The sequence below is a fragment of the Lathyrus oleraceus genome, chromosome 4, assembly GCF_024323335.1.
Source record: "Lathyrus oleraceus cultivar Zhongwan6 chromosome 4, CAAS_Psat_ZW6_1.0, whole genome shotgun sequence".
NCBI classification, from domain to species: Eukaryota; Viridiplantae; Streptophyta; class Magnoliopsida; order Fabales; family Fabaceae; genus Lathyrus; species Lathyrus oleraceus.
Window position 1 is genome coordinate 384,922,402 of NC_066582.1, and position 12,211 is coordinate 384,934,612.

The following is a 12,211-nucleotide window of genomic DNA, read 5'->3' on the forward strand; positions in this document are numbered from 1 at the left end:
GACTTTAAGCCGGTAGCTCAACCGCAACGCCGCTTAAGTCCTACTATGAAGGAAGTTATTAGAAAGGAGGTTATTAAGTTGTTTGATACGGAAATGATTTACCCGATTTCGGATAGCCCATGGGTTAGTCCTGTACATGTGGTTCCGAAGAAAGGTGGCATTACCGTGATTCGAAATGAAAAGGATGAGTTGATCCCGACAAAAGTAGCAACAGGGTGGCGTATGTGCATTGATTATAGGCGGTTGAATACCGCAACTCGAAAAGATAGTTTTCCACTCCCGTTCATGGATCAAATGCTAGAAAGACTTTCTGGGCAACAATACTATTGTTTCTTAGATGGCTTTTCCGGGTATAACCAAATCGCGGTTGACCCGGCCGATCATGAAAAGACGGCTTTCACATGTCCTTTTGGAATTTTCGCATATCGTAAAATGCCCTTTGGGTTGTGCAATGCACCGACGACTTTCCAAAGATGTGTGCAAGCTATTTTTGCCGACCTTATCGAGAAAACAATGGAGGTCTTTATGGACGATTTCTCCGTAATTGGTGGTTCCTTTGGTCTATGCTTGGACAACTTGGAAACGGTTCTTGAAAGATGTGTGAAGACAAATCTTGTTCTTAATTGGGAGAAATGCCACTTCATGGTGACCGAGGGGATAGTGCTTGGCCATAAAGTCTCTTCAAGAGGGCTTGAAGTTGATTGTGCTAAAGTTGAAGTGATTGAAAAGTTGCCTCCTCCGGTGAATTTGAAGGGAATCCGAAGCTTTCTAGGGCACGCCGGTTTCTATCGGCTCTTTATCAAAGACTTCTCAAAGGTAGCCAAGCTTTTGAGTAACCTGCTAGCTAAGGATCAGGTATTTCTTTTAACTGATGAGTGTTTACAAGCTTTTGAAATTTTAAAGGAAAAATTGGTTACCGCTTCAATTATAGTCGCTCCAAATTGGAATTTAAATTTTGAGCTCATGTGTGATGCGAGCGACTGTGCAATCGGAGCGGTATTAGGCCAAAGAAAAGAGAAAAAAAATTCATGCGATACACTACGCAAGTAAAGTTCTTAAAGAGGCTCAAGTTAACTATGCCACCTCTGAAAAAGAATTACTTGCGATAGTGTATGCGCTTGAAAAGTTTAGGTCCTATTTTATTGGGTCCAAGGTCGTAGTGTATACCGACCACTCGGCGATTAAATATTTGCTCACCAAACCGGACTCGAAGCAAAGGCTCATCCGTTGGATCCTCTTGTTGCAAGAATTTGATGTTGAAATCAAAGACAAGAAAGATTCGGAAAATTTGGTGGCGGATCATTTATCTCGCTTAGTTAATATGGAGGTTACCGCTTCCGAGAAGGAAATCCGGGAAGAGTTTCCTGATGAAAAACTTTTCAGAGTTCAAGTTAGGCCGTGGTTTGCGGACTTTGCGAACCATAAGGCTAGTGGTTTGGTGCCTCCCGACCTAACTTCGAACCAAAAAAGGAAATTTCTCTCGGATGCTAAGTATTACGTATGGGATGACCCATACTTGTTTAAATTGGGTGGTGATAACCTGCTGAGGAGGTGTGTTACTGGCGATGAAGCGCAAAGCATTCTTTGGCACTGTCACAACTCGCCTTACGGCGGACACTACAATGGGGTAAGAACGGCCACTAAAGTCCTTCAGTCAGGATTTTATTGGCCTACTATTTTCAAAGACGCAAATGCCCATGCACAAAGTTGTGATAGTTGCCAAAGAAGTGGTGGGATTGGTAAGAGAGACGAGATGCCTCTCCAAAACACCCAAGAGGTTGAAGTATTTGATTGTAGGGGTATCGACTTTGTTGGACCATTCCCACCCTCATATGGTAATGAATATATGCTTATGGCGGTTGACTACGTTTCTAAGTGGGTTGAAGCGATTGCCTCACCTCGGGCGGATGCTAAAACGGTAATAATTTTTTTTAAGAAAAACATCTTTTCCCGTTTTGGAACCCCCCATGTGTTGATTAGTGACGGAGGGTCGCACTTTTGTAATGCACCGTTAGAAAGCATTTTGAAACATTACGGTGTATCACATAGAGTGGCTACTCCGTATCACCCACAAGCAAACGGTCAAGCCGAAGTCTCTAATTGTGAGATTAAGAGAATTCTTGAAAAAACTGTGTCAAATTTAAAAAAAGAGTGGTCGCAAAAATTGGATGAAGCTTTATGGGCATACCGTACCGCTTTTAAATCTCCAAATGGGCTAACTCCTTTTCAATTGGTATGTGGTAAGACTTGCCATTTGCCGGTCGAATTGGAGCACAAATCTTTGTGGGCTCTGAATTTATAGAACTTTGATAAGGATTTGGCCGGTGAAAAAAGAAAAGTGCAATTGCTTGAGTTGGAAGAAATGCGCAATGCCGCATATCACTCGAGTTGGTTGTACAAAGAAAAAGTGAAAAAGTATCATGACAAAAAGCTTAGGAAGAAGGAATTTGTGCCCGGACAGTTGGTCCTATTGTTCAATTCTAGGTTGAAGCTATTCCCCGGAAAATTGAAATCTAAATGGTCTGGGCCATTTCGTGTCAAAGAAGTCAAAGAATATGGAGCTGTTGTCATTGAGGACTTGGAGAAGAAAGAAAGTTGGACGGTTAACGGCCAACGTTTGAAGGTTTATCTTGGCGATCTTGTGGATCGCGAGAGCTGTGCAATCTCCTTGGATGCTCATCTGTGAGCATCTCGAACCGTCGAGCTTATCCGACGTTAAACAAGCGCTTGTTAGGAGGCACCCCAACATTGTAAGTATTTACAGCTTTCTGTTGTGTGGTAATTATGTTCAAATTGATGGAACCTTGCTGAAATGTGTTGTGCATGTTGTTTTGAAAAAACAAAATCCTGTCATGCTCGCTAGCTGCTCGCTAGGCGAAGGCAGTAGCGAGCTGATTCGCTAGCTGCTCGCTAGGCGAAGACAGTAGCGAACGTAGCATGACAGAACTTTTATTCTATTTCACAGGGCCACTCATTTGGGCCCAAAACCATTTTAAATTGTTTTAGTCTGAACCTCACTTTCACTCTCACACTTTTCACTTCCATCTCACACAAACCCTAATTGTTGCATTGCAAACCCTAACCGTTACATATCAAAATCAATCAACCTCTTCAATCAGGTTTGTTCTGTCTCTATTCTTTTGTGCTTTCAATGTTAAAATTCTGAAGAATGAATCATTAGGGTTGAATTTGGGAGATTGGTTTTTAGGTTTGCATGTATGTTTAGAACGATTCTTAGCATGTTAAATTACTTTGTTTCTGAAATTTGGGAGATTGGGTATCATTAGACTTTGAGATTTCTGAAATTGGATTGTTAACAATGGAGAAATCAGAATCCCATAACATTCGCTAGCATCCTCGCTAGGCGAATCTGTGGCGAGCATTCACTGCCACTTTGCTAAGCGAACCTGTAGATAAGCTTCGTTGGGTTCTCGCTAAGCGAAGCAGTAGCGACCATGACAGTAGTTGGTTTTTCTATTTTGCTCTCTAATTTGTTTTGTGGTTGTGTGTTGTTTCTTTTCTATGATTTTACAGATGGAATCCAGGTCGAGTGTTTCGAAAAAGAGAAAGGTCGGGAGCACTTCCCGTACTGTGCCAATTCAATTTGACACCGACAAATTCATCGGGGCAGAGAAAGCCGCACGTTATGTGGCGTTGGAAAAAAGAAAAATCTTGCCAGAGAAGAGGTTTATGATCAACCCCGAAGGCGATTATCGGACATTTGCTGGGTTGATACATAGCAAGAAATGGGACAGGTTGATTGCTCCACTCGAAAGCTATGACATTGAGATAGTGCGTGAGTTCTATGCGAACGCGTTGCCGAATGACGACGAGCCTTTCACTTGGACTACAAGAGTGTCAGGCCGTCAGGTCGCTTTTGATCAGGATGCTATTAACCGAGTGCTGGGTGAACTGCTCCATCTGGGAGCTAATGAGAGGGACACATACCACAGGGATCTGAGGCTCCACAGGGACACTGATTCTATTTATGCAGCCCTGTTGTTTGAGGGAAAGTCAGTTGAGGTGAACCCATCTGGGGTTCCTGTGAGGTACCATAGGGAGGATATGATTCCCTTGGCTCAACTGATCCTAATGCTGGTTCTGACCAATATTAAACCCAAGTCACACACGTCGACCGTGCCAATCCCAGTGGCACACTTGGTCCACTGTATTCTCACTAATATACAGATCGATGTGGCGAGAATCATTGCTATTGAGATGAAGTCTGTGGTAGAGAGCGGGCTGAAGTCGGGGGCACGAGTTAACTGCCCCCTTGCTTTTCCTTGTCTCATCATGGCTTTGTGCCAACAGTCGAGGGTGAAGCTACCCTCCCGCAGTCAAGTAAGGATTCCGTCCGCTATCGATGATAGATATGTGGCCAAGTACTGCAAGCTAAAGAACTTCAGAGGTAGTACAGTTGCCGATGATACCGGGGCTTCTGATGGTCCTGGTGTTTTTGCTCAGGGGTTTGATCCTTTCCAGCAGGCTGTCTGCAATTATAATTGGGATTGGATGGCGGCGACTCAGCGCGCCATGATTGATATTCATGACTCTATGCAGTTATTGCAGTTGCAGGTGCGTGACCCCTCTGGAGAGCATCCTTTGATGACGTGTGGGCAGTTCCAGCAACATGCGAGCTGGCCTGTGGACATGCCTGTTTTCGGAGAGGGGGCGGGTGCTGGTGCTTCTGGTGCTGATACTTCTGGTGGCACTGATGATGATGATGGTGATGATGATGATGAGGATGGTTCCGGTTCTGAGGCCGGTAGTGAAAAGAGTTATGAGTCCTATGAGGACTAAGTTTTATTTTTCATCTTATGTTTTATTTTATTGTATTTTCAGATATGTAGTATTTTGGTTTTGGTTATGTACTTTTGAGGTGTTTTGTCCCCCACGCACATTTTTAACATTTTGAAGTAATGATTGTGTTTATGTTTTAAATTATTGTGTTTGGTTTAAATTTCTTTTGTTTAATAAATTTTTGGTTGTTGAGGGTCAAACCTTCTAGATTGGTTGCTCCTCAAAGAAGTATCCAATGAAGGTGCATCCGAGCTTGAATGGCGATGATAAAAATAAACAAGCGAATAATGCTAAGGTACATGGTTACCTCCGGTTAGAATTTTAGAATGCATTAAGAACTTTACTCTTTTCGTAATTGAATATTGTTCTTTTTGCAACATAATTGAATGAATGATTCATCTAGGACTTAAAACCATAAATTGTGAGGAAACCTCCATTGTACACTAAAATGCTGGATTCTAATAAACTGTGTGATTCATTTGATTCATGCTTTGTCTTTTATTATTGTGAATTTATGGAAGCAATTAGAAATGATCGAGGCACTTGTTTTCTTTCGAGCACAACCAGTTCCAAATACAACTTACCCGTGAGCAGAGAGTATTCATGAACCCCTTTGAGCTTAAACAGTTGAATCTCTGCTTGAAATAAGGCGAGATGTCAAAATCTTTTTTCTTGAAACCCTGAAATTTTTTATAATTGTTCTTTTGCCGTAAAAAGTCAAGAGCATTCACTTAGGGTGAGTAAAAGATAAGTTGGGGAGAACGAAAATGAGAATCGGTAAGTGCCACAACTCTTGAATAACCGAGCAAGCATTGAAAAAAAAATTAGAAAAGAGAAACATTTGTTTTGTGAATACGATGTAGAAAAAAAAATATATATATATATATAGAGAAAATAAAAATGAATACTTGCTTAGAAGAAAAATAGTGAAAAACAAAATTGAGTTGTGAAATAAGAGTTGTGAAGGTTTCAAATGAGAAACAAGTGGAACGAAGTTGAGATGTGTGAACAATGAATGTCTCTTTTGCGTCGGCAAGTTCGTTTTCAATGGCCTTAGATATGACCCTTGTTTGTAAACCTGACCAAGCTACAACCGGAAAAGACCTTAGTGATCTTCGTGCTTCCACATTTTCATTTATAATTGTTAGACATTGTCTGAATTGAATTGACTTTTGCATTGTTTGTTGGAGAGTGAAATTGTCCCCGCGGTTGCAAACGCGTAATTTCTTCAATCCTTATTCGAAGAGGAGAGATAGGGTGATTCATTCAGGATAACATTGTTGTGGATTGATACATGTTTTGCTTTGCTATAAGGATTTAGTTCTTGTGTATTGTGTTATTCTAACCATTGGGAACTTGTGTCTGGTTGATTCTCTTGTGTTTGAGCCATTTTATCTGACTTCGAAGAAATCTTTTTCTTTAAGCAAATCCTCTTGTCCTTCAAGAGGCATACTTTGCTTGAGGGCAAGCAAGAATCTAGTTGGGGAGAGTTGTTAGATGCCCAAGTTTGCTTATTTGAGCGATCAAATGTGGGCATCTTTCACTCCTTTTTGTCGAAAAAGTGTTCCAAACCGCCCTTGCTTTTGTTGATTTGCAATACTATGTGAAATGATCTTGGTACCTTTAATTTGTGTCTTATTGTGCAGGAATTAGGCATGAAAGAGTAGAAAATGAAGGCACAAGAAAGATGGCAAAGGAACCAAGAAAGAATGCAAACATCAGCAAGCTCGCTAGGCGAGTGAGGTAGCAAAGTGCTCGCTAGGCGAGCACTCAGCGAGATGCCAGCGAACACTCCTAGACTTGGACAGAACCAAAGCTATCAATTACTCGCTAGGCGAGCATCCAGCGAGGAAGCAGCGAGCAATTCCAGTAGCAAAACCTTCAGAACTCGCTGTAGCGAAGGAAGTAGCCAATTACTCACTAGGCGAGCATCCAGCGAGCAGGTAGCGAGCAATTCTAGTAGCAAAATCATCAAGGCTCGCTGGAGCGAATGAGAGAAGCGAAGGCTTCGCCTAGCGAAGGATTGTTCGCCTAGCGAACATATGCAACTTTTTTGGGATGTTTCCTCTGGGTGCAGGCTACTCTGGTGGCTTATTTTGGGGCTCGCTAGGCGAACCATTATGCTCGCCTAGCGAGCATGACAGCTCAGTAACCAGTACTATAAGTAGCATGGGCTACTTTTTGGAAAGGACACTTAGATATTTTTCAGCATCTTTTCATCTTCATTTTTTCTTGGGATCATACTTTGTAACTTAAAAAACCCATTTTCTCATTTGGCTTCTTCTCTTAACAATATTCTACAAAAAGAAGGTGGATTCCCATCCAATCTCAATTCTTCGACTCGAATGTTGATCAACCTTCGACCGAAACTTATTGACCAAGCTACCATGAAAATGAGTAGCTAAGTCCTTCATTTTGTCAAGGTTAGATGTAGATGATCATAAACTTTGTATGTATATGGGATGATCTTCATTTGTAAACTCTTTGATGATGAATGTATGGTGAAAACCTTGTTTTATTGATAACTCTTTGTGTTGGTTTATTATTGAAAGGTGTTTTCCAACTCTTGACCTAGGTTTTCATCCATCCTTGTTCTTTAGCTAGAGATAGTATTGAATGAGTTTGTTCACTAAAAAGTTGAACCTAAAAGTTGTCATTTTGATAGATTGTGTGAGAGATCAACAATGGATCAAAATGGGAAAAACTCACAATGTGTGTTAGAGATAAACACATTGAGAGGATTTTGTGAATGTGTTTATCATCTAATGGAGTTTATGAGTTTTGTTTGATCGAACATATGCATGCAAAGTGATCGTCGAACCCTAACTTTGAAAATCTTTCTCAAATCGTAAAACCAAAACTTTTACCGCAATTTCTTACTTTTTATGCAAGATACCGTAACCGAAAACTAAAACCTCCTTGTTACTATAAGTTAAGAACTTAACAACTGTCGAACGGCGACAATATCACATAATCCCTGTGGAGACGATAACAAACCCCGATACTCTAACTCTATCCAACAGTGATAGCATATCTTGATGCTTAATATTGGTTAAAAGGAGATGTAATAGTCATTGCATTATTTGCATATGTAGATGCTCTAGTTTGTAGGACTACCATCATTTCAATTGGCATTCCATATGGATATTCCCTACTACCACGGATAACATAAAACTTGGTAGAAAATAAAGTCTAGGGTCTTCTATAGTGGTTTGTGTAACCCTAGAAGTATTTGGAAAACTAGTTGGTTGTGGTGGTGAAACCACCACTTCTGGTAATGTCGTCAAAATTGACATTTGACTTATAACATATGTGATTGCTCAAACGAATTCTGATGTTCCTATACCACCAATCATCGATTCAATTGGTTGTTCTTGTACCTTTTGAGCATTATTCTAGGGAAGGGAAGAATTTTTTGACGTTGGATGAGCCATCTAAACAAGAGGTTTACGACTCCTTAGACGCATAAATACTTAAACATTGAAAAAATTGCATATATGAAGAACATACAGTAAAACACACACACTTTTCTGCAAAAGTTTGAATTTCTTGCACAAAAGGGTCCCACATGGTGTCCTAATTTGTTCACCGTTGTCTTTGGTAAACAATCACAAGTCTTAATTGACTTACATGATTCAATTTGAAAAAAATTTAGGACATATTGTGCAAAAGAGTTTAAGAAAGTTGGTTAATGGAAGTTTAACTTTGGTTAATAGAGGGCCAAACATCAAAATAGAGGAAAATGTTTAAACCAAAGTTGGTTAATGCAGTGCAAGAAGTTGGTTAATGGCATTTTAACTTTGGTTAATATAGGCCTAGACATGAAAATAAAGGAAAATTTTTAAACCAAAGTTGGTTAACGTAGGCATAAACATTAGACATCAGAATAGATAAAAATGAATTATAACATACTCAACACATTAACCACATAATGAAATATAACATAATCAACACATTATTCACATGAGCAAAATATAACTGCAAATTGTTAACACATTGTGCCAAATTATGCACTACAACACATCAGATTCTCCTAAATTCTGTAATACACCACAAAATTTCAAATTCTACACTACGACACTAATGATTTACAAATTCATTATATTATTATTTTTCCATGCTTCCTTAGTTACTTCTTTATTCTTGTAGCCATGTTCGATGTAAACTTTGATTGGTTTTCCATAATATTGGCATCATCATTAAATGGTGTGTTATGTACCACATCTATAATAGAAGTTCCTACTTCATCTTCATTCAAAAAGTTTATACCCTTTCAATCATCATGAACATCCTCATCCCCAAATAGAGTGTTAACTCTCACCTATTTCATCATCCTAATTTCATCCTCAAACTGATATCCTCTCTTTGAAATCTATATTATTAGCCACCAATCTTTGATAATCATGAACATCCATAAAGTATTGTCCTTGTTTAAACAACACAACATTGATTATGTCATATTTAATTTCTTCCTCTGTTGCAACCAATCTTTCAATTATCTACCAAAACAAAAGTCAATTCAAACACACGGAAAAATGAAACCTATTTTTCTCAATTCAAACACAGAAAAAAATCTCACCATATCTTCTTCAAATGTTTTTTCAATATTTTTCTTCTGTAGACTTATAACCAGCCAATTTAATACATGTGGAAATGAAAAAACCTTGATACAGTAGGTGGTTTCCTCAAAGATAAGTGGTTGAATGCCCAAATCTATAACAAATATTAGAAGATGTAAATCAACAATTTCAAAATAGAATATGGTACAATAAAGTTATATAATCTATATACCTGCAATATGGCATCACATCCATTTAAATATCTCAGTGCCTTCTTTTTTCCCTCTTTCAACACAACTAAAGACTCACATAAACTAGCAACCACAAAGTTATAAACAACAAGACCCCAAGTATATGTATAAAGTGAATCTAAATCATCTAATTTCTCAATAAAGCTTGTAAATACCTTATTCCCTAATTTTAGAAAGTAAAACTTCGCAAATGTGAGTAATATGTAAAGCCTAGCAAAACTAACTAATCTATGCTTGTGGGAACAAAGTTGTTTGCAGATATTACCAATGATTACCTCGACCCCTTTAAATAGACCCGATGTTTCACATTTTTTATCTTCTTAAAATGCTAGAGACTTACCAATAATAGACAATTCAATAGCAAAAAAAATCAACTAGAGTAAAGGGAATTATCATATCCCTAACCCTAAATCTCCTACCACGTTTATACTATCTACTTACTAATGCCCATAATAAACCATCTGAGATTGAGAAGTCATTAGATATATCCAACACCCATTTGAATGGGGTGGGTGTGATATGGGCCCTTTGAACTTTTGTTAATCTTTCATTTGATACTTCTTAAAGTAACTAGGATACAATTCTGCCACATACGTACCTTAAAGTTATGAAATTGTTTTATTAATTTCATTAGTAAAGAAGATGCAACAGTTCAACCAGAATAACAAAACAAATAAAGAACCCATCATATACCTCTTACTTAATTTTTGGTTAAATTTCTTATTGATACCGTGTTTCAACAATCAATACAACAACATGAATCAGTATAATAACGTGGGACTGGGAAGTTTACTAGATACATCTAATAACTAAAGCTAATAAAACCTAACCCTAAATGCACCAAGACAGAATAATAAATACATTTAAATGGTTACATGTACACATATTTCAATTTGAATGGGTGTGTGCTGACACTTAAATTGAAAGAATAAACCCTAAACCTTATTCTTCTTTTAATTCCCCTCTTTCCACAACAAAATAAACAAAAAATAAAAAGGAATAGAGACAAGAGAATAAAGGGAAGGAATAATTCATAATAACGAAGAACATCTAACCTTAAGAGATAAGTTGTTCCTTAGTTCATTGAGAGAGCACTCGCGTCAGCCATGAGTGATGAGAGGAAGAGCTTTATGTCGTCGATCGGTGAGAGAGGAAAGAGGAGGCTTTCGTGTGTTTAGAGAGGGTGTTGCTGATGAGAGAGCGCACCATCGAGAGAGAATCATCAATTAGTGAGGGAGTCGTTGTTTATGAGTTCTCTCTCTGTGTGTGTGTGTGTGTGTGTGTAGCGTTAAATTTATGACCATTAAGCTATGGATAAACTTAACGTCAATAAAACAAGAATCGCCACCGCGCTTTTATTGTTTCCAAAGGAAAATGGAAAAGTACGAACAAAACCCAAAGGTAAGAAGTTTTCAAATCAAAACTAATAAAATTCCAGAGATTACAGGTAAGGGGGTTGGTTACACATAGGTAAGGTGTTAGCACCCAAAGTGTCCTGGGTACTCCTAGAGAGCCCTTTTTTTATGTGTGTATGTGTTTTTTTTGGTATAAAAGATGTTTGCAATAAAATAGAGTTTGGGGATGAAAAAAGAATACATTAATTATATTTGTTGTGTTTTACAAGACCTTCGGACTTGTGCCTACGTACCAACATAAAAATGAGGGATCAAAACCTCGTAGTCGTGGTATCAATTTCAAAGTGAGTGAATTGTTTTTAACAAAAATTTAGATTTTTAAGAGAGGCACAAAGGGCCTAAAAGAGGTTGAATGAGTGTTAGTTCTTTTTGTCTTTTGAAATTTTAAGTCAATATGGTTAACTTCATTTACAAGTTTGATTAAGAAAAGAGTTAAAAATGCAATGGCATAAGGCCAAAGTTTCTAATTTGCAATAAAGTCTTAGTTTAGAAATCACAAGTGAAGAAGATTTTTTTATAGGGGGAGAGATTTTGAAATTAAATAGAATAGGAGGAGATGAAGAGACTAATCCTAAGCAAAAATTTAAAAGTTAAGAGTTGAAAAGATCTGACCAATGGGATGCAATCCAATAGACAAGAATGTCATATAGAAGCCCATTTTTCCTTTGAACTTTAGAATCAAGCAATATCAATAAGCAAGCAGCAAAATGAAGAGCAATACATCAAATAAAGATAGCCACATCCAAGCAAGCAACTTCACAGTCTTCTTTTTAATCTTCCCATGTATTAGATGACATACTCCTTAATTGGCTCATAATAAGGCATTAGACACAGGTTCAAAGTAACATTTGCATCAAGACCATGTAGCAGATGAATTCAAGTGGATCCCAATACTTGCATCAGATGAAAGCTCAAATTACAATAACTTGGTCTCAGAAATATTGGCATTGGCCAAGTCCTTTTGCATAGGGAAGGTTGCCTAATTCTAAGTCCAAAAAGCTCATACCAAATCCAACAGTCCACACAAACATTTTTTTAGGGTTTTTGGTTTTTTATTAAGTATTTTAAAGTCCTAAGGCCACAAACACAAACAAGATACATAAACAAATATATACAATCATAATATATGGCTCAAGTGAGCAAAGTGAAAATGACATAAACATAAACAAGTTAAATGATATGTAAA